The sequence below is a fragment of the Rhinopithecus bieti genome, unplaced genomic scaffold (genome assembly GCF_001698545.2).
Source record: "Rhinopithecus bieti isolate Rb0 unplaced genomic scaffold, ASM169854v2 scaffold_32012, whole genome shotgun sequence".
Classification (NCBI taxonomy): Eukaryota; Metazoa; Chordata; class Mammalia; order Primates; family Cercopithecidae; genus Rhinopithecus; species Rhinopithecus bieti.
In genome coordinates, this window is record NW_016814432.1 from 297095 (window position 1) to 320493 (window position 23399).

General features: G+C 43.8%; 1 pseudogene; it reads right to left on the minus strand.

Moving 5' to 3' along the window:
- Positions 1–1756: 1756 nt before the first annotated feature.
- Positions 1757–17271, minus strand: LOC108514213 (26S protease regulatory subunit 4-like; annotated as a pseudogene).
- Positions 17272–23399: the final 6128 nt, after the last annotated feature.

Here is a 23399-nt window from a genome sequence, read left to right on the forward strand (position 1 = left end):
CATGGCACACGCTGTAGTCCCAGCTACTTGGGAGGCTGAGATGGGAGAATCATTTGAACCCAGGAGGCAGAGGTAGCAGTGAGCTGAGATCCTGCCACCGCATTCCAGCTTGGGCGACAAAAACCAACCAACCAAATGAAACACAGAAAAAACCACCACCACCACCACCAAAAAACTGGACATTCTTAAAATGAGAAAAAGTGAAATAAATTATTTCCTGGTCTATGGCCTAATACATAATCTATTATTACAAATGTCTTAGATATATTCAAAAAGAATGTCTGGGACCTGGTGCAGCGGCCCACACCTATAATCCTAGCACTTTGGGAGGCTGAGGCAGGAGGATTGCTTGAGAGCAAGAGACCAGCCTGGGCAATATGGTGAGACACCATCTGTACAAAACATAAAAAAATCAGCCAGGTGTGGTGGCATGTGCCTATAGTCACAGCTATTTGGGAGGCTGAGGCAGGAGGATCCCTTGAGCCCAGGGGATAGAGGCTCTTGTGAGCCGTCCTGAGCCACTGCACTTCAGCCTGTGTGACAGAGTGAGACCCTGCCTCAAAAAAAGGAAAAAGGAAAAAAAATTTAACAGGGTGACGTCTGTGAAGACAATGCAAAAAATAAGAAAAAACAAAACAAAGCAACAAAACAAAATCTAACAAAACCACAAAAAGCCCTTTCCTTTTAATTTTATTATTAATATTATTTGTAAGTCAGGGTCTTTGTTCTGTTGCCCAAGCTTGCGTGCAATGACCTGATCATAGCTCACTGTAGCTTCAAACTCCTGGGCTCAAGTGATGCTTCTGCCTCCCACTTCAGCCTCCTGAGTGTCTGGGACTACAAGCATATGCTACTGTGTCCAGCTAATTTTTATTTTTATTTTTTAGAGATGGAGCCTCACAATGTTGGCCAGGCTGTTGCTGAACTCCTGGTTCCAAGAGACCCCCTCACCTCAGCCTCCCAAAGGCCTTTAGCCACAGTGCCTGACCCTCTTTTCTTTTAAAAACTGAATGCAATTTCACCTAAGCAGAAATCCCTTATGGTGGATCCTGGATGAGCCAGCTGTAGCAGAACACGTGTTGGTAAGTTAAAAGCCCCAGCTGCACCAGGCCCTGGAAGCTGTAGGAGTGAAAGTATCTCAGTAGCCAGAACAGGAATTAGGGAACTGAGGACAACCTCTTTCTCAAACTCCCTGGCTGAAGTGATCCTCCTGCCTCAGCCTCCTAAAGTACTGGAATCTCAGGTGTGAGCCCCCCCACCGCTCCAGCCATGACAACCTCTTCCAAATGACTTTGGACCCTTTATATCCTAGCCACCCTTTTCTTCCTGATTTCGGTCCCAGGTTCCCACTGCCTGCTCATGCTTCCCTTGAATGCCCCAATGACTTCAAACTCATAATTCCCAGAACTGACCTGAACCTCCACCAAGTCTTTCCCGATGAGATGTAATCTTTCCCTCATTTGATTTTCCCATAGCTCTGTGTCCCTCTGTGCGGCGCCTATTTCATGCTACCTGTTGGTATCGTTTTGAGCTCCTGTCTTACTCGGCTTGCAGAATGAAAGCTCCTTGTCAGTGTCTTTGTCTTGCTCATTGCTAAACACCCTGAAGCATCTTGCTCCATGTTTTTTTGTGCACCCAAAACCATACACAGTAAATAAATGAAAGAACAGATGACTTCTTCAGGTTGCTAGCTCTCGTGGTATCTAGACTTGCCTGTTATTTCTTAGCAATGTAGAAAACCACGTTTACATTCTATCTGGCCCTGTCAAGAATTCAGGCATCCTTTCCTGAAGATGAGGAAAAAAAAATTATTGCTACCTTCTCTGATACTTGTAAACACAGAGTGTAGGATGTGCTATCAATTGACTTGGAGGAAGTGGAAAATTAAAGGAAGCCAATGATGTCTCAGGTCATTAAAAGTCATTAAAGAAAACAATAGGAGACACAATAGTAGCCACTGCAATAAAATGGAAGCTCTGGCTACAAAAAATGAATTTAGGGAAGCCAAACGGGAGATGATTTAAAGAGAATGAAAAAAGGGAGCTTGCGAGAGAGAAGGCGTTGTCCGAACAGCTAGAGTATTATGACTGTGGAATACCAGAAAGCTTATGTTGAACAATTTCTGACTACATATTGGAAAAATCATTATTTTAAATAACGGGGTCTAAGAATTCTGCCTACTACATCCGAACTAATTTGATTCCTGCAAGTTCTTACCGTTGTTTCTCTTCAGAAATAACTTTCGGGTCAGGCCCTCGTATTGCCAGTTCTTCTTCCTGCTTTTTCTCCAGGCTGGCCTGTGGCCTGCTTGAAATCCCATAAAATAATTCTGGGGGCTCTGTGTTCTCTGATTACCACCTGCAATTACAATCCCAACAAGAGGAATTTACTACAGTACATGGGAAAAACCCAAGGCTCGTGGCATTTAATGACTTTCCCCAGGTCTACATTGAATTTGAGAGTGAGCCAGCATTTTGTGCTTGTGCAGAGGAAGCAATAAATATCAGTAAGGAGTGCATCAAAAGCAGTAACACATTTAAAATAAGGAATAAAAAGCAATGCTTAAAGTTGTCAAACTTGCTCTTCTTCACCACAATGTATGTCAATATCTTGGTTACCTGCAATTTATAATGATGTATTACAATACATTAAAGAGTAAGTAAGCCAAGTGACCTGATATTTATCATGAGGTTGGAAGGCTAGCATTTGCAGTCACGAAAATGTGTCTGCATTACACCTTAAGAACCATCCCGTTTCCTTTTTTCAGCTTTTCTAGTAGTAAGCTGGTGGACACAAAGATGACAAGGAGGCGCTTCTTGTCCTCATGTTGTGTCCACAATTGGTGGGTTCTTGGTCTCACTGACTTAAAGAATGAAGCCGTGGACCCTCGTGGTGAGTGTTAAAGTTCTTAAAGATGGTGTGTCTGGAGCTTCTTTCTTCTGATGTTCCCGGTCTTGCTGTCAGGACTGAAGCTGCAGACCTTCGTGGTGAGTGTTACAGCTCTTAGAGGCAGCGCGTCTGGAGTTGTTCATTCTTCCCAGTGGGTTCGTGGTCTCGCTGCCTTCAGAAACAAAGCTGCAGAACTTCGAGGTGAGTGCTACAGCTCATAAAGGCAGCAGGGACCCAAAGAGTGAAAGAACAAATCCCCCACAGCGTGGAAGCAGACCCAAGCGGGTTGCGCTGGCAGATTCCCGCAGCCTGCTTTTATTCCCGTATCCGGCCCCACCCACATCCTGCTGATTGGTCCACTTTACAGAGCGCTGATTGGTACGTTTTGACAGAGTGCTGATTGGTGCGTTTACAATCCTTGAGCTAGACGCAGGGTCACAGAGTGCCAGTCCTGCAAGTCCCCACTAGAATACACTAGATACAGAGTGTATTCACAAACCTTGAGCTACACGCAAGAGTACTGATTGGTGTATTTACAAACCCTGAGCTAGACACAAGTGCTTGATTGGTGGCGTGCTACAATCCTTCTGAGCTCAAACTCAGAGTCACAGAGTGCTGTCTCGAAGTCTCCACTAGTTAGCTAGATATCAGAGTACCAATTCGTGTATTCACAAACCTGGCTACGACTAAGAGTGCGTATTGGTACACGTACGAGCTCCGGCTAGATAGTAAAAGTTCTCTAAGTCCCTATCCAGTTCAGGAGCCCAGCCGGCTTCACCCAGTTGGGATCTTGCCCTAAGGGCTCAGCGGAGCGCCCGCCAGTTCCCAGCGGACGCTGCACTCCTCAGCCCTTGGGACGTCCTCAGGGACCCGGGCCGCACTGAGCAGGAGGCGGTGCTCTTGGGAGGCTGCCGCCCGGAAGCCACCGCAGGGGGAGGAGCTTAGACATGGCGGGCTGCAGGTCGCGAGCCGTGCCCCGCGAGGAGGCAGCTAAGGCCCGGCCAGAATTTGAGTGCAGCGCCGGCGGGCCGGCACTGCTGGAGGACCTGGCGCAACCTCCGCAGCTGCTGGCCCGGGTGCTAAGCCCCTCACTGCCCTGGGCCGGCAGCCGCTCCGTGTGCGCAACCCGCCGAGACCGCCGGCGCCCACCGGAACTCACACGGCCCGCGAGCCCAGCCCCGGTTCCCGCCCGCGCCTCTCTCTCCACACCTCCCCGCAATCAGAGGAAGGCTGCTCTGGCCTCAGCCAGCCCAGAGAGGGGCTTCCACGGTGCCGTGGAGGGCTGAAGGGCTCCTCAAGTGCCGCCAGAGTGGACACCGAGGCCGAGGAGGCGCCGAGAGCGAGGGATGTGCTAGCAGGTTGTCACCTCTCAATGTGGTCTACAGTCTAGTAGGAAGACATAACCGACGTCTTATACAAAAGTTCTGAAAGCGAGGAAGAAGTAACCAAATGCTTCAACGGAGACAAGGAAGTGATTCATTCTCAGGTAGGGAGGGTGAGAGCAAAGGCACAGAGGCGTGAGAAAGCATGATATATTTTCAGAGTGGCGAGTGGTTGGGCATGCCTATGCAGAGGGTTTATGGAAACATGCCATTGGAGATGGTGCTGGAGAGTCTGTACCTTTTGGACTTTGTTTTGGAAAAATAAAAACTGAGGTCATTTCCTTTGCCTTTTAAGACACAAAAGTGAAAAACTCACTTATAAATTTAAAACTATTTTAACTCATATACAGCTGAGTGGAACCCTCACTCAGGTGGCGCATCAAGATTGCTGCTGTCAACACGGACAACTGGGTAACTGAGGTCTCTAAACCAGCCAGAACACTCACGGATTCTGTAGTAGTCAGTCCTCAAGTTTGCTGGGGAGCATGTGGTGTGACCCTAAAGGGAGAGCTTCATCCTCTAACTTATCCACGCATCCACACTCGGCTCCATATGAATGGCAGCTGGTCGTCTACCTCACAATTGAACTTGGGATCAACTGTGCTTTTTCTGGAAGCTGCCTTTAAGGCAGGGAATGTTCAGGGTAGCTGAAATCTGCAGAAGCTGGCAGCCCAGGAGCATGGTGCTTCAATCCAGGGCTGGCCAGCAGCAGTGCTGTGACAGGGGCCCAGGTGATCTCTGGTGTCCTGAACCATGATTATGTGTTTTCATTGAGAGATTATTATATACCAGGCATTGCACTGAGCATTGTACATGGGTTCTGAGATTTAATCTTCACAACAGTTCTGTGAGCAATCATCTAGAATCATTCTTATTTGGATGAGACACTGCAGTTCATACAGGTTAACGTCTAAGTAATAAGTGGTGCAGCTGGGCCTCGAGCCCAGGTGCTCTGATGTTGTCTCTTATCTTCCTTACTCTGTCAAAACCTGACTTCAGTAATGGTGTTAGAGACATATTAATGCCAGGTGTAAATACCCACCCAGAGACAGTGTGGTGCAGGGGTCGGGGACATGGACTGTGGAGTCAGTCTATCTAACACACGTGGGTTTGATCCTGGCCCCATACCTCCCCTGTGTGGATGAATAAATGACCTCACTCTCCACCCTTCTGTGTTCGCATCTGTAAGGTGCTGGTAACAGCCACACGTCCCATAAGCATGAGATGAAATAACATCTACAAAACTCCTGGCACATGGCATCCTTTCAGTGTTAGATGTGGTTATTATCCACAAGGAGTTATGTGAGAATGTTCCTCCAATGGGATAGCTGTGATTTACCTATTAAATATTACTTAAGCCAAAATAAATGACTCTAGGCCAGGTGTGGTGACTCGTACCTATAATCTCAGTACTTTGGGAGGCTGAGGCAGGCGGATCACTGGAGATCTGGAGTTTGAGACCAGCCTGGCCAAAATGGTGAAACTTCGTTTCTACTAAAAATACAAAAATTAGCAGGGTGTGGTGGCCCATGCCTGTGATCCCAGCTACTCAGGAGGCTGAGGCAGGAGAATTCCTTGAACCCAGGAGGTAGAGGCTGCAGTGAGTTGAGATTGTGTCATTGCACTCCAGCCTGGGCAACAGAGCGAGATTCTAAATGATAGAAGTTTTAAGACTCTATTCAGTTTTTAATTAAGTCATACTGAAATGTCTGCTTGATTGTATGAAATTCAAATAATACAGATAGAGTCGAGTGGTCTTTAGTTAGCCCATGTAATTTGACTTCTCATTAGTTTCATGGGGGAGCTCTGACAAATAGCAGAGTGGCCTTCTCTTGGCATCTGGAAATTTCCCACGTAGCCTGTAGCCTGCAGCCTGCATCTTGGGGCCTTTTGTCTAGCCTATGGCTCCAGGATCCTCCTTCCGCCACGCCTATTGACAGCAGGTGGCTAGGAATCACAGGTGCAAGGAAGGAGATGTCAGGTAGGGCAGAGAAGCACCATATCCAGGGAAGCAGGTTCCAGCTCTGCTCTGACCCAACTGGCTGTGTGATTGGAGCCCTCACCTAATGATTGTGAAATGAGGATTTGTAACTAGAGAATTGTCAGGTCTATTTTCAAAGAGTCGTTTTGCTCGACCCCCTCATGTTACAGATGTGGGAATGGTGAGCCACATCCACAGTGCCCAGGCTCACATATTTGGTCCATACTTGGTAAATGGCAGAGTGGAGGCTGGAAAGAACCCCTTCCTGCTAGTTCTCCTGGCTTGAACATCTGTAGCACGTGAGTCGTGAATGCTTTGCTCTGTCATCCAGTTTCTCATAAATGGGAGCCATTTAAAGCTCTGAAATTATCTCATTCTAACAGTCTGAATTTCCTCTTGGGGACTAGCAGAGTGGTTCCAGGTGTGAATAGGGGTATGCACGATAGTGAAGATCCCAATGTGGAAAGACATGGCATGAGAGTACTCACCATCTGCAGCTGTCCCCAGTCACAAGTGTCCTTTGGCTTGTGCCCGGGTGGGAGGTGGCCCTCCCCAGCCATGGCTGCTGTGGGCTGCTAATCAAAGCCTTAACTGCTGTGGATGGGAACAGCGGCCACCTGTGTGGGCCCAGCCCCTGCTATCTTTCTCACTCCCCTGGCCACTGTCACCCTTTCTACCTTTAGTTGGGGACCTTGGCAACAGCCTTGCCCAGGAAGAAATCCAGGGGGGAATTCCTGGTGTCTCTGCACCTCATGGGGATGGAAATCACTTTAACATCTACCAGTGACTTGGGATTACAGAGTCATTATTGCTGGAGTGCAGAATTCTAATTCTCTCATGAACATGTGCTCCTAGCCTGAATTCCAGGGCCCCTGTTAGCCTCTCTACCCAAGAGGTGCTCTTTCCTGCCTGTCTTGGCTTCACATTGGTTTATAGAGGTTGCTTTTCCTCCAAATTGGTGGAAGCTTCTGCTTCTACTTAATTGTTATAACTGTTATGTATTTTTTCTTTTCTTTCATTTTTGTTTCTTTGAGACAGAGTCTTGCTCTGTCAGCCAGGCTGGAGTGCAGTGGCATGGTCACGGCTCACTGCAGCCTTGACCTTCTGGGCTCGAGCTATCCTCCCACCTCAGCCTCCCAAGTAGCTGGATCTACAGGTGCATACCACCTTGCTAATTTTTGTATTTTTTGTAGAGACAGGGTCTTGCCATGTTGTCCAGCCTGGTATCAAACTTCTGGCCTCATGTGATCTGCCCACCCCAGCCTTCCGAAGTGTTGGGATTACGGGCATGAGCCACTGTGCCCAGCCTGCTTTTTTCTTTTATACTCCCTTGGTGGCCTGCCCTCCTGTAGCCTCCGCTGAAGCCTCTTCCTGGCCAATTTAGAGCCATACTTCCTCTGTTTAACCCAGAAGACAAACTCAACCTTTGGTGTGTATGTCAGCAATAATTCCAGAAAGGTCCCCCACCCCTCTCCCTCACAAAGAATGACTCTTCAGGGAAGGACTTTCAGAAAAAAACTGCAGCAGCTGAATTGCCCTGAGGGCTGAGGTTCATGTGCTGTTCTCTGGGCTCTGCCACCAAATACGGCAGCTGAGTGACCTATCACTGAGAAAGATGCGGTTCCTAAGGCTGAGGGAGAAAGGTGAGGGCAAAGGGCCTTCTGTCGCTCCTGAGGGGGAATCAGTGGAGAGAATGAGGAAAACAGATGGCTGTGAATAAGCAACCAGAGAAGAGCCTTGAGGTTGCCAGATTTGGGTCAAGATGTGTGACTTCCCATAAGTCACTTAATCTTCTTGTTTCTTCATTTACTCTGTGGCAGGAGAGGGTTAGGTTAAAGGGCCTCCTCTGGAAAAAGCATTCAATTAGCAAACCATCTCTCCACAGGGTAAAGGCCAGGGTTGTGGCCACAGGATCTTAGCCATGGTCGCTGTTCTCAGGGAATTTGTGATCTTAGAGAGACAAGTGCATGGACTGGTAGTGGGGATAAGTCCATTGTGTTAGATTTTGTGCCAACTCGAAGGTCTTATTTCTTTTTCTTTTATAGTATATATTTAAAGTGTGCAGCATGATGTTTTGCAATACATATCCATAGTGAAATGAATACTACAGTCAAGCAAATTAACATATCCATCTCCTGACAGTTACCTTTGTGTGTGTGTGTGTGTGTGTGGTGAGAACACCTGATATCTACACTTCTCGCCAATTTCCAGCATTCAATACAGTGTTATTAGCTATGGTCATCATGCTTATTTCAACCACAGGGATTTAGAAAGGGATGATAGCAGAGGTCTGGGAAACTTTGAAGAGGAGGGAATGGCTTGGAAGGATGGTTAGAATGTGAGTAGGGGAGGGGAGAAGGGAAATATCCAGGTGCAAGGAACAAGGAATAAAGATGGGAGCACAGTGTGTCTGTAGGGCCTGGAGGAGCCTTGGAGCAGAGGCACCTGTTGGAAGAAGTAGCTGAATAGATTGGATGGACCTGTGAAACGAGGCCCTGAGAGCCATTGGGTTCCTCCCTCCCTTCTCCCTCCCTCCCTGTTTTAGAGGTTTAGCGATAAAACTGGTCAAATTAAAAGGGACCAAAAAAGTGGTGGTTCTCAATCCTGGTGGCACATGAGAAAATTAAGGATGTCGGACTCCTTCTCCAGAAATTCTCATGTAATTGGTCTGGGAAGGGGATCTAACTGTAGTTTCTTTCCTTCCTTCCCTCCCTCCCTACTTCCTCACTTCCTCCCTCCCTCCCTCCCTTCCTTCTTCCCTCCCTTCTTCCCTCCCTTCCTCCTTTCTTTCCTTTCATCCTTCCTCTCTCTCTCTTTCTGCAGAGCAGCAATCAAAATGGAAAAGAAATGAACATAAAGAGATGTGTTTTTGTTTTGTTTTTTGAGATGAAGCCTTGCTCTGTTGCCCAGGCTGGAGTGCAATGGCGTGATCTCGGGTCACTGCAACCTCCACCTCCCAGGTTCAAGTGATTCTCCTGCCTCAGCCTCCTGAGTAACTGGGATTATAAGCGCATGTCACCACGCCCAGCTAATTTTTTGTGTTTTTAGTAGAGAGACAGGGTTTCACTATGTTGGCCAGGCTGGTCTTGAACTCCTAAACACAGGCGATCTGCCCACCTCGGCCTCCCAAAGTGCTGGGATTAAGGCATGAGCCACTGCGCCCCGGCCAAAGAGATGTTTTAAAGGGAAAAAATGCTAGCTATCTTGACTAATGAAACATAGCTGGCTTAAAGAAGAGATTCTATTCATTTCTTTAAAATATTGGTTGAGCACTTACCATATGCCTCCCACTGAGTCAAGCTAAGGAAAATTCAGAGGTTAAGACCCTTGTCCTGTCTTCAAGGAGTTTATATGTAATAGGTGACAAAGAAAATAACCACAATATGAGAATAATATGAAAGCTGACTTAAGAGTAATTTTTTAAAAAGGTGTAAAGATACAGAGAATAGAGGCAGAGGTTCCCTCTTGAGGAGAAAGTGAAGGACACTCTGTAGAGGTACCACTTAGCTGCAGTTTGAAGCCTGGGGAGGTTTTTGGCAGGGGAGGTGGGGAAGGGACCCTCACGTGAGAGGCATCACCAGGTGTAAGAGAAGCCATAAAAATGGGTGCGTCTGGGTGCGTGGCTCATGCCGGTCATCGCAGCACTTTGGGAAGCCAAGGCAGGAGGATCACAAGGTCAGGAGTTCAAGACCAGCTTAACCAACATGATGAAACCCCGTCTCCTACTAAAAATACAAAAATTAGCTGGGCATGGGGTGTTGAGTGCTTTTAATCCCGGCTACTTGGGAGACTGAGGCAGGAGAATTGCTTGAACCCGGGAGGCAGAGGTTGCAGTGAGCCAAGATTCTGCCACTGCACTCCAGCCTAGGCAATAGAGTGAGACCCTGTCCAAACAAACAAACAGAATGATTGGGTGCAATGAACAACAGAATTAGTGCATAGTGACAAACAGCCTTATCCCGAAGAAGCGTGAGGTGTATGGAAGGGTTGGTGGAGAAGGTGGATTAGTGCCAGAAAAGGTTAGAAAGATGGGTTTATTTTTAAAACTGTTAATTAAAAAAAAGTTAGCAATATTTTATTATTATTATTATTTTTTAAGACAGGGTCCCACTCTGTCACCCAGGCTGGAGTGCAGTGGCGTGATCTTGGCTCACTGCAACCTGTGCCTCCTGGGTTCAAGCGATTCTTCCTGTCTCAGCCTCCCAAGCAGCTGGGACTACAGGCACATGCCACGAAGCCCCGCTAAGTTTTGTGTTTTTAGTAGAGATGGGATTTTGCCATGTTGGCTGGGCTAGTCTTGAACTCCTGACCTCAGGTGATCCACCCATCTTGGCCTCCCAAAGTGCTGCTATTACAGATGTGAGCCACCGTGCCCAGCCTATTTCTTGACCTTAGTGGTGGTTATATGGGTGTCTATAAGTATTGCTTTAAATATGTAGATAAGATTTATAAACTTTCTTCATGTAAATTATATTTCACGGTTTAAAAATGTTTAAGGAACAGTATAAAATCAAAATAATCATCATAAACATATAACACCCTACAATACAATCTCGACTATATCAGATACATAGAAAAAGTACAAATATTAACAGTTGCAGTTGGAAACGTTCATTCATGGATATGAAAGGGCAAAAATACAATTAAAAATATATGTCCTGGTGTCGTGGCTCACAGCTGTAATCCCAGCACTCGGAGGACAAGGTAGGCAGATCACTTGAGACCAGGAGTTTGAGACTAGCCTGGACAACGTGGTGGAAACCCATCTTTACTAAAAATACAAAAATTAGTCAGGCATGGTGGCACAAACCTGTAGTCCCAGGTACTTGGGAGGCTGAGGCATGAGAATTCCTTGAACCCTGGAGGTGTAGGTTGCAGTGAGTCAAGATCATGCCTGAGTGACAGAGCAAGACTCTGTCTCAAATAAATATATATATGTACACAACATAAACAGAAAACATAATTTTTGATTATACCTAAAACATTTGCAGTCATAGATCACATATTAGGCCACAAAGGAAGCTTCAGTAAATTCCAAAGAATCCCGTTCTGACAATGTTTTCCAGCTACAATGTCATCACAGAATTAATGTTTTTAAAAAGATGGTTAAAATAAAATCGTGCTTATTTAGAGACTAGATAGCATACTGTTAAATAACATTTGGACTGAAAAAAAATAGAACTGAATAAAATACTACATGATTGAATTTGTATACATCTAAAGCAGTACTTAAAGGCAAATTTATAGTCCTAAATACACTAATGAACAAAAAAGTTAAAAACAAATGAGGTTTCATAATAAGATACTACCTCACACCCACTAGGATGACTACTATAAAAAAAAACAAGAAAATAAGTGTTTTGAGGATCAGCTTAACTTTTAAATTAGGTATTATTCGCATATGATAAAATGCATACATTTTAGACGTCTGATTTTTTAAGGTCTTGAATGCCCAGGTAAGGATTGGGATGGCTGGAGGTTATACAATACAGTAAAAAGTTTAACAGCCGGGTGCCGTGGCTCACGCCTATAATCCTAGCACTTTGGGAGCCCGAGGAGGGCGGATCATGAGGTTAAGAGATCAAGACCATCCTGGCCAACATGGTGAAACCCAGTCTCTATTAAAAATACAAAAAATTAGCGTGGTGGCGCATGCCTGTAGTCCCAGCTACTCAGGAGACTGAGGCAGGAGAATCGCTTGAACCCAGGAGGCGGAGGTTGCAGTGAGTGCAGTGAACCGAGATTGCATGCCACTGCACTCCAGCCTGGCAACAGAGTGAGACTCTGTCTCAATTAAAAAAATATATATATATAGACTTGGCATTGAATTACAGTTTAGTCATTTGCTCACTATGTAATCTTGGAAAAATGACTTGAGTCTCAGGGACTTATTTCCTCATCTCCAATGATGACAGGAATACACCCCTGGGGAATGTGGAAAGGATCAAATAAAGCATTGTATGCAATGTATACCTCTTTCTTGGATATTTGACTTCATGGAATGCATCTTTTCCTTAAGAAAACCTGATTGAGGCCCTTGTTATAGAAAACACCTGGCAGTTGGTGCCTCTGTTTTATCTTCCAACTCCAGTCTCCATCCTGAACTCTGTAACCAAGTTAGTCTCTGTTCAGCATTGCTTTCACCATTCTGTTCCTTCCACAAAAGCTTTTGGCGAGTCCCCATTGGCCTGAGGAGAAAATCTGAATGCCTTAGATTAGAGTTCAAGGCCTTCTGAAGTCTGTCCTTGATCTGCTTTGCCACTGTCTGCTCCTCTATATTTGTAGTTTTATTTTATTTATTTATTTTAAAACAGTGTCTCACTGTCACCCAGGCTGGAGTGCAGTGGCGCCATCTCGACTCACTGCAGTCTCTGCCTGCAGGGTTCAAGCGATTCCTGTGCCTCAGCCTCCAAAGTAGCTGAAATTATAGGCATACACCACCACACCTGGCTAATTTTTGTAATTTTTTAAAATAGAGATGGGGTTTTACCATGTTGGCCATGCGGGTCTCGAACTCCTGACCTCAGCCTGCCTTAGTGTCCCAAAGTGCTGGGATTATAGGTGTGAGCCACCACACCCGGCCTAATTATAGTTTTAAAACTCTTAAATTCTCTATAATTTCTGATGTGGCAAAAAACAAACAAAAAATGAAAAGAGAAAAAAAAAAACAAAACCAGACCCAAACTCGTAAAGTTACGGAACCCAGAGCTCTTTGTTCAAATGGAATCTTTTGTTCAAAAACATTGCAGCTCCATCCATCAGGCATATGAGAGTGAAGCTTTTGGTTGAAGCCAGGATGGGGGTCCCGGATTGACTTCCTCTCTCCTCCCATTTCCTCCTTTCCATTCCTACCTGCTTGGTTCCCTGAGATGAGTCTCTTCAGGACATTGTTTGAAACCCGTTGCCTTCCGGGAATGTCCTTAGATAGGAATAGGTCCTCTCTCCTCAAGGAACAAGGGGGTCACTGAACTCTATGTGTGTTACCCTTCACTGGGCCTCTCGCCTGACCCTCCTGTGGTTGTTTGCTCATCAGTCAGGGACCCCGCCTCATAAAAGGCCCCCTCTGTGATGTAATGCTAACATGCTTAGCTACGCCTCTGGCATGAGTACAACAGCAGTTTTAATCATATGCCTGTTTGTAGCAGACTTCAAGCAGCCAAGGGTATCGCAACAAATCACAGCCCAGTGAAAACAGTTTAACAGGGGACTGTCTGATGTGGTACAAGCATTCCCTTGGTCTGATTTCACCTAGAAGATGTTGTGTCGAGAGCAGTGGTTTGCAAACCTGCCGATGGGGCCTTGGAACTTGTGCTTGCAGATAATCCCCTGAGTTCAGAACCAGTAGCATGGGCACTAGAAAACAGCTAAGGAGAATGGACATTTTGAGTTGCGTGCAGTGGGAATGGTACACTCAGGGATGAGAATATGTGCTGTACTTCATATGGATATTTTCTCATATGAAGGAACAGAAGAGTGGAAAGTGCAGAAGAAGCAGGTTTTCAGGGGGTTGTCTTGCTTTCAGTTTTGAGCAGATGGAGTTTAAAACACCCATGGGCCAATGAAGTGCAGATTTCCAGCAGGTAGTTGGAAATTTGAGTCTGGGACTCAAGAGTGAAGTGAGCGGTGAGCTGATAATACAGAATCATCTGTATGAAGGAGAGAGTTGAAGGTATAAAAAGCGTGAGTTTTTTAAGGAAAAGAGGAGAGCCTTGTGAAGTACGTATGTTTAGTTTCCAGAGGAAGAGAGTAGAGTAAAGGAGGTGGGAGATGTGGCCAGAAAGGAATAACAGAAGTTCACCTGCCAACTCACAGGGAGGGAAGAGCTTCTGGGAGGAGGAGGTGGGTGGATGGCCAATGGGGTGCGATATGGTTAGGCTTTGTGTTCCTACCCATATCCCCCCTCCCCTCCCATCCCATCCCCTCCCATCCCCTCTCCTCTCCTCTCCTCTTTCTTCCTTTCTTTCTTGATGGAGTCTCATGCTGCTGCCTAAGCTGGAGTGTGCACTGGTGCGATCTCTGCTCACTGCAACCTCCACCTCCCAGGTTCAAGAGATTCTCCTGCCTCAGCATCCTGAGTAGCTGGGATTACAGGCACCTGCCACCATGCCTGGCTAACTTTTATATTTTCAGTACAGATGGGGTTTTGCCATGTTGGCCAGGCTGGTCTTGAACTCCTGACCTCAGGTGATCCACCCACCTCGGCCTCCCAAAGTGCTGGGATTACAGGCATGAGCCACTGTGCCTGGCCAAATCTCATTTTGAATTGTAATCCTGAGATGTCAAGGAAGGGAAGTGACTGGATGATGGGGGTGGTTTCCCCCATGCTGTTCTTGTGATAATGAGTGAATTCTCACGAGATCTGATGGTTTTATAAATGGTAGTTTTTCTTGTGTTCTCATACAGTCTCTCCTACCACCATCTAAGATGAGGCTGCTCCCCCTTCTGCCATGACTGTAAGCTTCCTGAGGCTTCCCAAGACATGTGGAATTTAAATCTCTTCTTTATAAATTATCCAGTCTTGGGCAATTCTTTATAGCAGTGTGAAAACGGACTAATACAGGGTGGATGTTATTAACTACAGTTCCTGGGGGATAAAAGGTGAGAAGCTGTCAGGACTTTGGACTTCAGGTTTACCTTGCAGTATGTATGATGGGGATGTATGATGGGGATGGGTGGTTTTCACGGGCTGGAGAGCTGAGTGGGAAGTGAGAAGTCTCCTTTCACTTCCTGGGACTTCATAGAGATCATTTCAATCTGATAAGTCTCCTGACCACCTTCTTACTCTTGCTTTATACAGAAAATATTATTTTTAAGAAGTCTGGCTGGTACGGTGGCTCACACCTGTAATCCCAGCACTTTGGGAGGCTGAAGCAGGTGGATCACTTGAGGTCAGGAGTCTGAGACCAGCCTGGCCAACGTGGCAAAACCCCATCTCTGCTAAAAACACAAAAATTAGCTAGGTGTGGTGGCGCACACCTGTAATCCCATTTACTCTGGAGGCTGAGGCATGAGAATCGCTTGAACCCAGGAGGCAGAGATTGCAGCGAGCCAAGATTCTGCCACTGCACTCCAGCTTGGGCAACAGAGCGAGACTTTTTTTTTTTTTTTTTTTTTTTTGGTGAAAGAACACACTTTGGGCCGGGCCGGCGGTGGCTCAGCCCTGTAATCCAGCACTTTGGGAGGCGGAGTTACGGTGCCGGATCAGGCAGAGTCAGGTTAAAAAAAAAAAAAAAGACGGGGAGACTTATGCCTGGCCTAACATGGAGTGAACCTCTGTCTCATAAGCTAAAAAAAACAAAAACCCAAGCCGGGCCGAGGTGGCGGCGGCCTGTAGTCCCAGCTACTCGAGAGGGCTGAGGGCAGGAGAATGGGCCGTGAACGCCGGGAGGCGGAGCTTGCAGTACGAGCTGAGATCTGGCGGCCCCAACTGGCAGCTCAAGCCGCGGCGATGGACAGAGCAAGACCTCGTCTCAAAAAAAAAAAAAAAAGAACACACTTTATTGGGAAGCAGACTGCTTCACAGTGACCAACAAAAGAAGGCCACCCAATGGGCACTTACACATTGTACTCCAAAAGACATAGGATGTTTTGCTAATAAAAATCAATGGGAATAGGGATTCCTCTGGACAACTCCCCCAACCTCATCCCTTTCAGGGATTCATAAATCTCCCATCCATTTTCCTGATGGCAGCTGTGGTTCACTAGAGAGAGCCCCTTAGGAGTGCCTTCCTGTTACTTACAAAGAACATTTTCTTTAGATTTTTGAAATCTTCATTTGTTACTTTCATTCTAGTTCTCTTAAGGCCATGAGATCAGCTTCCGTGCAGATTGCCTTGATGTCAGCACCAGAGAGGTCATCTTTAGCCACGATCAAGTCGTCCAGGGTTACATCATTGGCCAGCATCATCCTGCTGGGTGAATCTGAAAGATGCGCTTCTTAGTCTTTTCATCAGGCAGGGGGAACTCAATCTTCCTGCCAATGCGACCTGGTCTGATAAATGCTGGATCCAAAGTTTCTATTCGGTTTGTGGCCATGATACCTTTCACATTTCTCCTAGAATCAAATGCATCCAACATGTTCAACAGTTCCAACATTGTTTGCTGAATTTCTCTCTCACCACCAGAATTTGAGTCATATCTTTTTGTCCCAGTGGCGCCAATTTCATCAATAAGCACAATGGACGGTTCATGTTCTTCAGGAACTTGAAACAATTCCTGTACAAGTTTGGGCCCATCACCTAGGTACTTCTGAATAAGTTCAGAGCCAACCACTCTCAAGAAAGTGACTGAGGTTGGGCTTGCTACTGCTTTGGCTAACAAGGTTTTACCCGTGCCAGGTGGACTATAGAGAACGACCCCTTTAGGAGGCTTTATACCCATCTCTCCATAATATTCAGCATGGGTGAAAGGAAGCGCCACAGTTTCCTTAATTTCCTGAATTTGATTGTCCAACCCCTCAGTATCGGCATAGGTCTCCTGAGGGACCTTTTCCACCTTCATCACTGTGACCAGGGGATCCGTGTCATCCATCAGCACCCCTCTCACGGCATGCACCTTGTGGTTGAGCAGGACCGAGCAGCCAGTTTCCAGCAGATCCTTATCTACAAATGAAAGAATGCTGACGTAGTGTTCTGAGCCCACAGACGTAGACACGATGGCATGATTGTCATTGATGATCTCTTCCAGGTTTCCTGTTGACATCGGGGTTCTCCTCAGATCATCCACTTTTGATCTTTCCTCCTCTTGCTTTTCTTCTAATGGTTTCATTTGTTCCTGATTTCTAATGAATTCTTCCTCCATGAGAAGATAGTCTTTAATTGTCTGTAACTTCATTAATTTTAACCAGCACTGAGTGTGAGGTGTCACCAGCGGCAGTTTGCTGGCAACATCTGGTCCCTTTGTTTTCTTCTTCTTTTTCCCCACTCTAGTTGGTACAGGGTGTTCGTATTTCTTTTTCTTGTCCTTGTCATCCTTCTTGCCACCTCCAGGACCGTGACCACCACTCTGACTTTGACCCATCTTGCCTTGGCCACTTGAACTCAAGACTCTTAAAAAAAAGAAAGAAAGAAAGAAATCCAATTATTCTACAAAGACTGATTAAGCCCAGGATCACTGATTATTATGATTAAAGTTGAGACCCTTCAAAGGTGAGGTTTAACTTTCTTTGGTGTGGAAGAAATGTTTCAAGTAATTGAGTTTCAGAACCTGTCATTGCTAAATCCCTGTAAGGGGGCTTTGATTTGAACCTTTTAAAAACTATCTTCAGAGGGCCATCTTTTTTGGTGTATTCTTGCTAGTGAGAGAGGGACAGTCTCCAGGAAGCTCAGAATCTCTCAGTTGTCCAAACAACCTAGCAAAGCTTCCGACAATGGGTTCAGAGTGAAATGGTTCTGTCACAGGAATGTGAGATAGGTCTGTTTTCAGTGTCATTTTCTAACTATTGGTAACTTGATCTTTTTTCTTTCTTGCTTGCTTTTTTTTTTTTTTTTTTTTTTTTTTTTTTTTTTTTGAGACGGAGTCTCATTCTGTCGCCCAGGCTGGAATGCAGTGGCACAATCTTGGCTCACTCCAAGCTCCGCCTCCTGGGTTTAAGCGATTCTTCTGCCTCAACCTCCCAAGTAGCTGGGACTACAGGCATGCACCATCACACTCAGTTGATTTTTTTTGTATTTTTGATAGAGATGGGGTTTCAGCATGTTGGCCAGGCTGGTCTTGAACTCCTGACCTCAGGTGATCTGCCCGCCTTGGCCTCCCAAATTGCTGGGATTACAGGTGTGAGCCACCACGCCTGGCTGCTTTCTTTAGTTCATACATATATCTATACTCAGAACCCTCGTTCTGGCTCTGTTGCTCAGGCTGGAGTGCAGTGGCGCCATCTTGGCTCACTGCAGCCTCTGCCTCCTGGGCTTAAGTGATCCTCCCACCTGAGCCTCCAGAGTAGCTGGGAGTAAGAGTACAGGCATGCACCATCACACAGAGCTAATTATTATTATTATTTTTTGTAGTTTTTGTAGAGGCGGGATTTCACCATGTTGCCCACGCTGGTCTCAAACTTTTGAGCTCAAGCAATCCACCCACCTTGGCCTCCCAAAGTGCTGGGATTAGAGGTGTGAGCCACTGTGCCTGGCCATATTTAACAATTTTTTTTACATTTTACTACATATTTGCTTCATATGATAACATTACGTATATGCACATATATACTATTTTTTCTAAAGATTTAAAAGTTATATACCTCAAGAAACTTCACCTTTCAATACTTTAGCATATATCTCTCAAAATGATATTCTCCTGCATAACCATGATAACAATATAACACCTAACTCAACTAATAATTATGCTCCAGTGTATAAGATTTCCTCAGGCCGGGTGTGGTGACTCATGCCTGTAATCCCAGCACTATGGGAGATTGAGGCACTTGGATCACAAGGTCAGGAGTTCAAGACTAGCCTGGTCAATATGGTGAAACCCTGTCTGTACTAAAAATACAAAAATTAGCCAGGCGTAGTGGTGCGCGCCTGTAGTCCCAGCTACTTGGGAGGCTGAGGCAGAAGAATCGCTTGAACCCAGGAGGCGGAAGTTGCAGTGAGCCAAGATTGCGCCGCTGCACTCTAGCCTGGGAGACAGAGCGAGACTCCATCTCCAAAAAAAAGATTTCCTCCGTTGTCCCCAAAGTATTTTATATATCTGGTTTGTTCAAAACAAGATCTAATCAAGAGCATTCCTCTTTTTCTAGAACAATCATTCCTTCCCTTCCCCTCCTCCCAAGTATGTCGACTTGATGAAGAGAGATTGGGCTACTTAAGAATGTCCACATTCTGGATTTGTCTGATGGGTTTTTCATAGTATTACTTGTCTTGTTCCTCTGTCTCCTGTGTTCTGTATCTGGGAGTTACAATAAACTGAAGGCTTACTTAGATTAAAACTAAACCTGTTTGGTGAGAAACCTCATGGGGGATGCTATACACTTCATACAGTGCCACATAAGGAGGCACATACTGACCAGTGTCCTACTATTAGTGATGCTATGATTTATTATTGGTTTAAGGTGCTGACAGCCAGCTATCTCCATTGCAAAGTTACATTTTCACCTTTGAGACTGGGGAGTAATCTGTGGGATAATTCTTAGCTATTGTGGGAAAAACTAGTTCACCATCATCAACTTGTATTTAAGGCTTTTAGCATCCATTGATTATTTTTGCTTGGATCAATTATGAGAAAACAATTACTGGTGATTTTCTACAAAAATTAGCTGGGCATGGTGGCAGGCACCTGTAATCTCAGCAACTGGGAGGCTGAGGCACAAGAATTACTTGAACCTGGGAGGTTACAGTGAGCCGAGATCGTGCCACTGCACTCAAGCCTGGGTAACAGAGCAAGATTCTGTCTCAAGAAAAAAAAAAAGGAATTCTAATTTTACAATTCCTTCTATATTTGTTAGCTAGCATTTGCCTGTACATGCTAGATAAATTGTTATTTCCTTCCCTTTAATTGCAATTTTCAGAGCCAGAAGTTGAGGTAATAGTCACTCTGTTGTCATTATGGGCTCATGGATTTCAAAATATATTCAGTGTGTTTTATTCAATTACAGTCATTGTAGTTTTTTTATGAAATTGTCTAAAATGCGTCCAGTGGAAGCTTCTTTGAGCTTGCTTGTGGGTCCTTTTAACATGACCCTACAATTTTTGAACATTTTCTTAGTTTCTGCCACAAGATGGCCCAGATTCATGTTCTGCATTCCTTAACCCACACCTGGGTTAGCCATTTCTTCAAGGAGTTTTGCGTCCTTTCAGTGGAAAAATGGTATTTAGTTACCAAAACGTGTGCTTTGTGTGTGCTCATGGCTGCTGAGTTTTCACAGGCCCTTTCAGTGGGCAGAGAGAGGAAATACGTAGCTGAAAGATTATGAGTTTGTAACGGTATTTCCAAATTTAACAATTCAACATTGCATTGTTTTATTTGACACCTTTGATTTTTTCCGTGTATCTCTTTTCTCTCTATACTGTTATTTTAGTTCCTAATATTACCATAATTAGTTGTTTGCATTCTCTTCTTCTCTCTCTCTCTGAGAGAGAGATAAAATTATCTCTGAAAGAGAGGGAAATAGAGACTGCTTCAAAATAGCATACTAATATTTTTACTAGCAATAGAACTGCTAAATGAAATTTAAGATTGCTCTGCAGAAGTATGCCACCAAGCATGCATAAAGTACTAACTTCAAAGTCCCTCGAAGGAGCTCTTTCCTTTGGATGGTTATTTACAATATTACTAGGTTTATTTAGTTTAGTTTGTTTTCAATTCCAGGATTTGCTTCATTTTTTTCCCATAGGGTTTATTATTTGAGTATGTAAAAATCTTTGCATGGTTTAAAAATTAAAACTATATGAAGACATATACTTAGAGAAGCTTGTCTCTAATCTCTTTTTTTCAATTCTGCCGCTCTCCTGTAAGTAATCATTTTTTGCTTGTTTTTATCTTTTATTTTAAAAACCTGCTCCTTGCAGAGCAGGGCTAACTCATAGGTCATGTGTCCAGAGTTGACCAGGTAATCATTTTTGTCATTTCTAATGAATTCTTTTAACATTTCTTTGTATAAATAAAGGCCATTTATATGTATATATTACTATTATATTATGCTATTATATTATTTAATAGCATTATATTATATATTTTTTCTTTTTTAAAATAAAAGGCTGTTAATCTCATTATTATTCACCATGAATTTTTCACTGAACACACACTGAGGATCACACCACATCAATGGATAGAATTTTTTCATATACTTTACGACCGTACCCTACTTCACTATGTTGAAGGTACCATTGTTCCAAATTTATAAATATTTATGTTATTTCCAATCTCTTGTTATTTCAAATAACCTCATACTTTATACAATAATATAAATATTGCATATATATTTATATGCAATATAAATATATATGCAATAATAACCTCATATTTTAGTCATTTCATTTATGTGTGGGTATATCTTTAGGACAATTGAAATTATGTGGTTGGTTGTATTAACACTTTCATTTTTTTCTTGCCTTCTCATTCTTTATTCTTCTTTAACATGGTTAAAATTATCAAATAAATTATATATACAGAAGAGTATATGATATACATGCAAACTTGAATGAATACCAGCCCACATTCACAGCTTTGGAATGACACACCACCAGTACTCTTGAAGCCTCCTGTATAACCCTTTCTGATAACATCCCTGCCTCTTCCTACCAGAAGTAGTGATTTTCCTGAACTCTGTGTCAAATGCTTCCTGTATTTTCTTTATATTTATTTATATACAGCAATGTATCTCCAAATATATATATATACCAACGTACCTCCAAATATCTGTCTGTCTGTCTATCTATCTATCTATCTGGTACATATATATGTTTATGCCTCCAAATAATATATTGTTTAGTTTTAAACTTATATAAATCAAATCATACTGTGTATAGCCTGTTGTGAGTTATTTTCACTCAACATTATTTTTGCAATTTATCCACACTGATAAGTTATTCGTTTTCATATTTGTGTAGTATTCTCTTTATTATATTACCACTTACTTAGCCATGCTACTCTTGATACTGTGTTGTCTCCAGTTTTTCATTACAAACAGTGCTGCAATAAGTATTCTTGTATGTATTTGTGGTTTACATATCCAAGAGTTTCTTTAGGGTCTATACCTAGGAGAACAATTGTTGGGCTGCATAGTATATACAAGTACAACTTTGCTGGTGTATTGATTCAGGTAGAGGACAAACAGCAGAATGCACCCTCATTCATTAAAGCAGAAAGGGATTTATGATAGATGATTGATTGTTTACAGAATTGTTGGGAGGGTTAAAGCAATAGACTCAAGACTGAACTTCTGGTGATAATTCCCAAGGCCACACCAAAGCCACACTGAGCCACCAAGAAAGCTGCCACTTTTCCCTTCAATGGGAAGCTATGTTTTGAATTGGAAAGCTGCCAATACAATCTGACTCCAAAGCCACAGTGCCTTGGGCACAGTTAGGGGCCACTTCAGCTAAATCAAGAAGCCACTGTCAGACCTGCCGGCTCCAGAACCAAACACAGCTCTGAAATCACCTTCTAAAATTGGGAAACCACCATTTTAATCCCTGCCAGTAAAACGAATACCCTCAGCCCTGCCTCTCTCTCTTCATTTAACTCAGTTTAAGTCTCACTGAGAACATTGGATGGGTCAAACTTCAATCGTATATGGAACCCTAGCTATAAGGGTGTCTTGCAGATGGGGTTTTTTAGTTTTCTGCCCTTTGAAATATAGGAAGGCACCTTAGGAGAAGTTGGAATAGAAGTTGAGCAAACCAGTTAATAGTATCTGGTGCATGAAGTAATGCTAATTTCTAATGTGGTTGAGCCAACTCCTGCCAGGAATGTATGAGAGTATCTGTGGTTCTAAACTTTTGGCAATGCTTGATTTTGTTGGGCTTCTGTTTTTGAAAATCTATTTTATTGTCATTCTAATTTGCAGTTCCCTGATTAATACTGAGGTTGAGTATGTCTTTGTAGATATCTTGGCCATTCATATTTGCTTTTCACAGATATGCATGTTTAAGCCTTCTGTACATCTCGTTTTTTTCTTTCTTATTCTGTAGCATACTCTTCATATTCTTTACAATGATTCATTGTTGGTTATAATAACGAGTGTTTTCTCAGATTGAGGCTTATCTTTTTACCCTCCTAATGGTGATTTTACTCAATAGCATTCTTTTTCTTAGTCAGTTTTATTAATTTGTTTCTTTATGGTTTGTATTGTTCTTGCTTGATTAAAAATCTTTCCCTACTCACAGGTCATTAGAATATTCTTTTGTATTTTCTCTAAATGTTTTAAAGTTTTGCTTTTCCTGTTTCGGTTCCTGATACACCTGAAATTGATTTTTATGTATGGTATGGGACAGAAATCTGTTTTCACTTTTTTTTTTTTCTGTATGGATAGCCCCTCTGATCTGCAATACTAGATCTATCATATATCATTGTTTTAAGTGTGGATTAGTTCCTGGGTTCTCTTTTTGTTCCCGTTGGTCTGTTTTTTATCCTCATGCTAATAATACACAATCTAATTACTTATAATATGTCATTTCTGGCAAAACACTTTCCCTTGTCTCAGCTTTTGG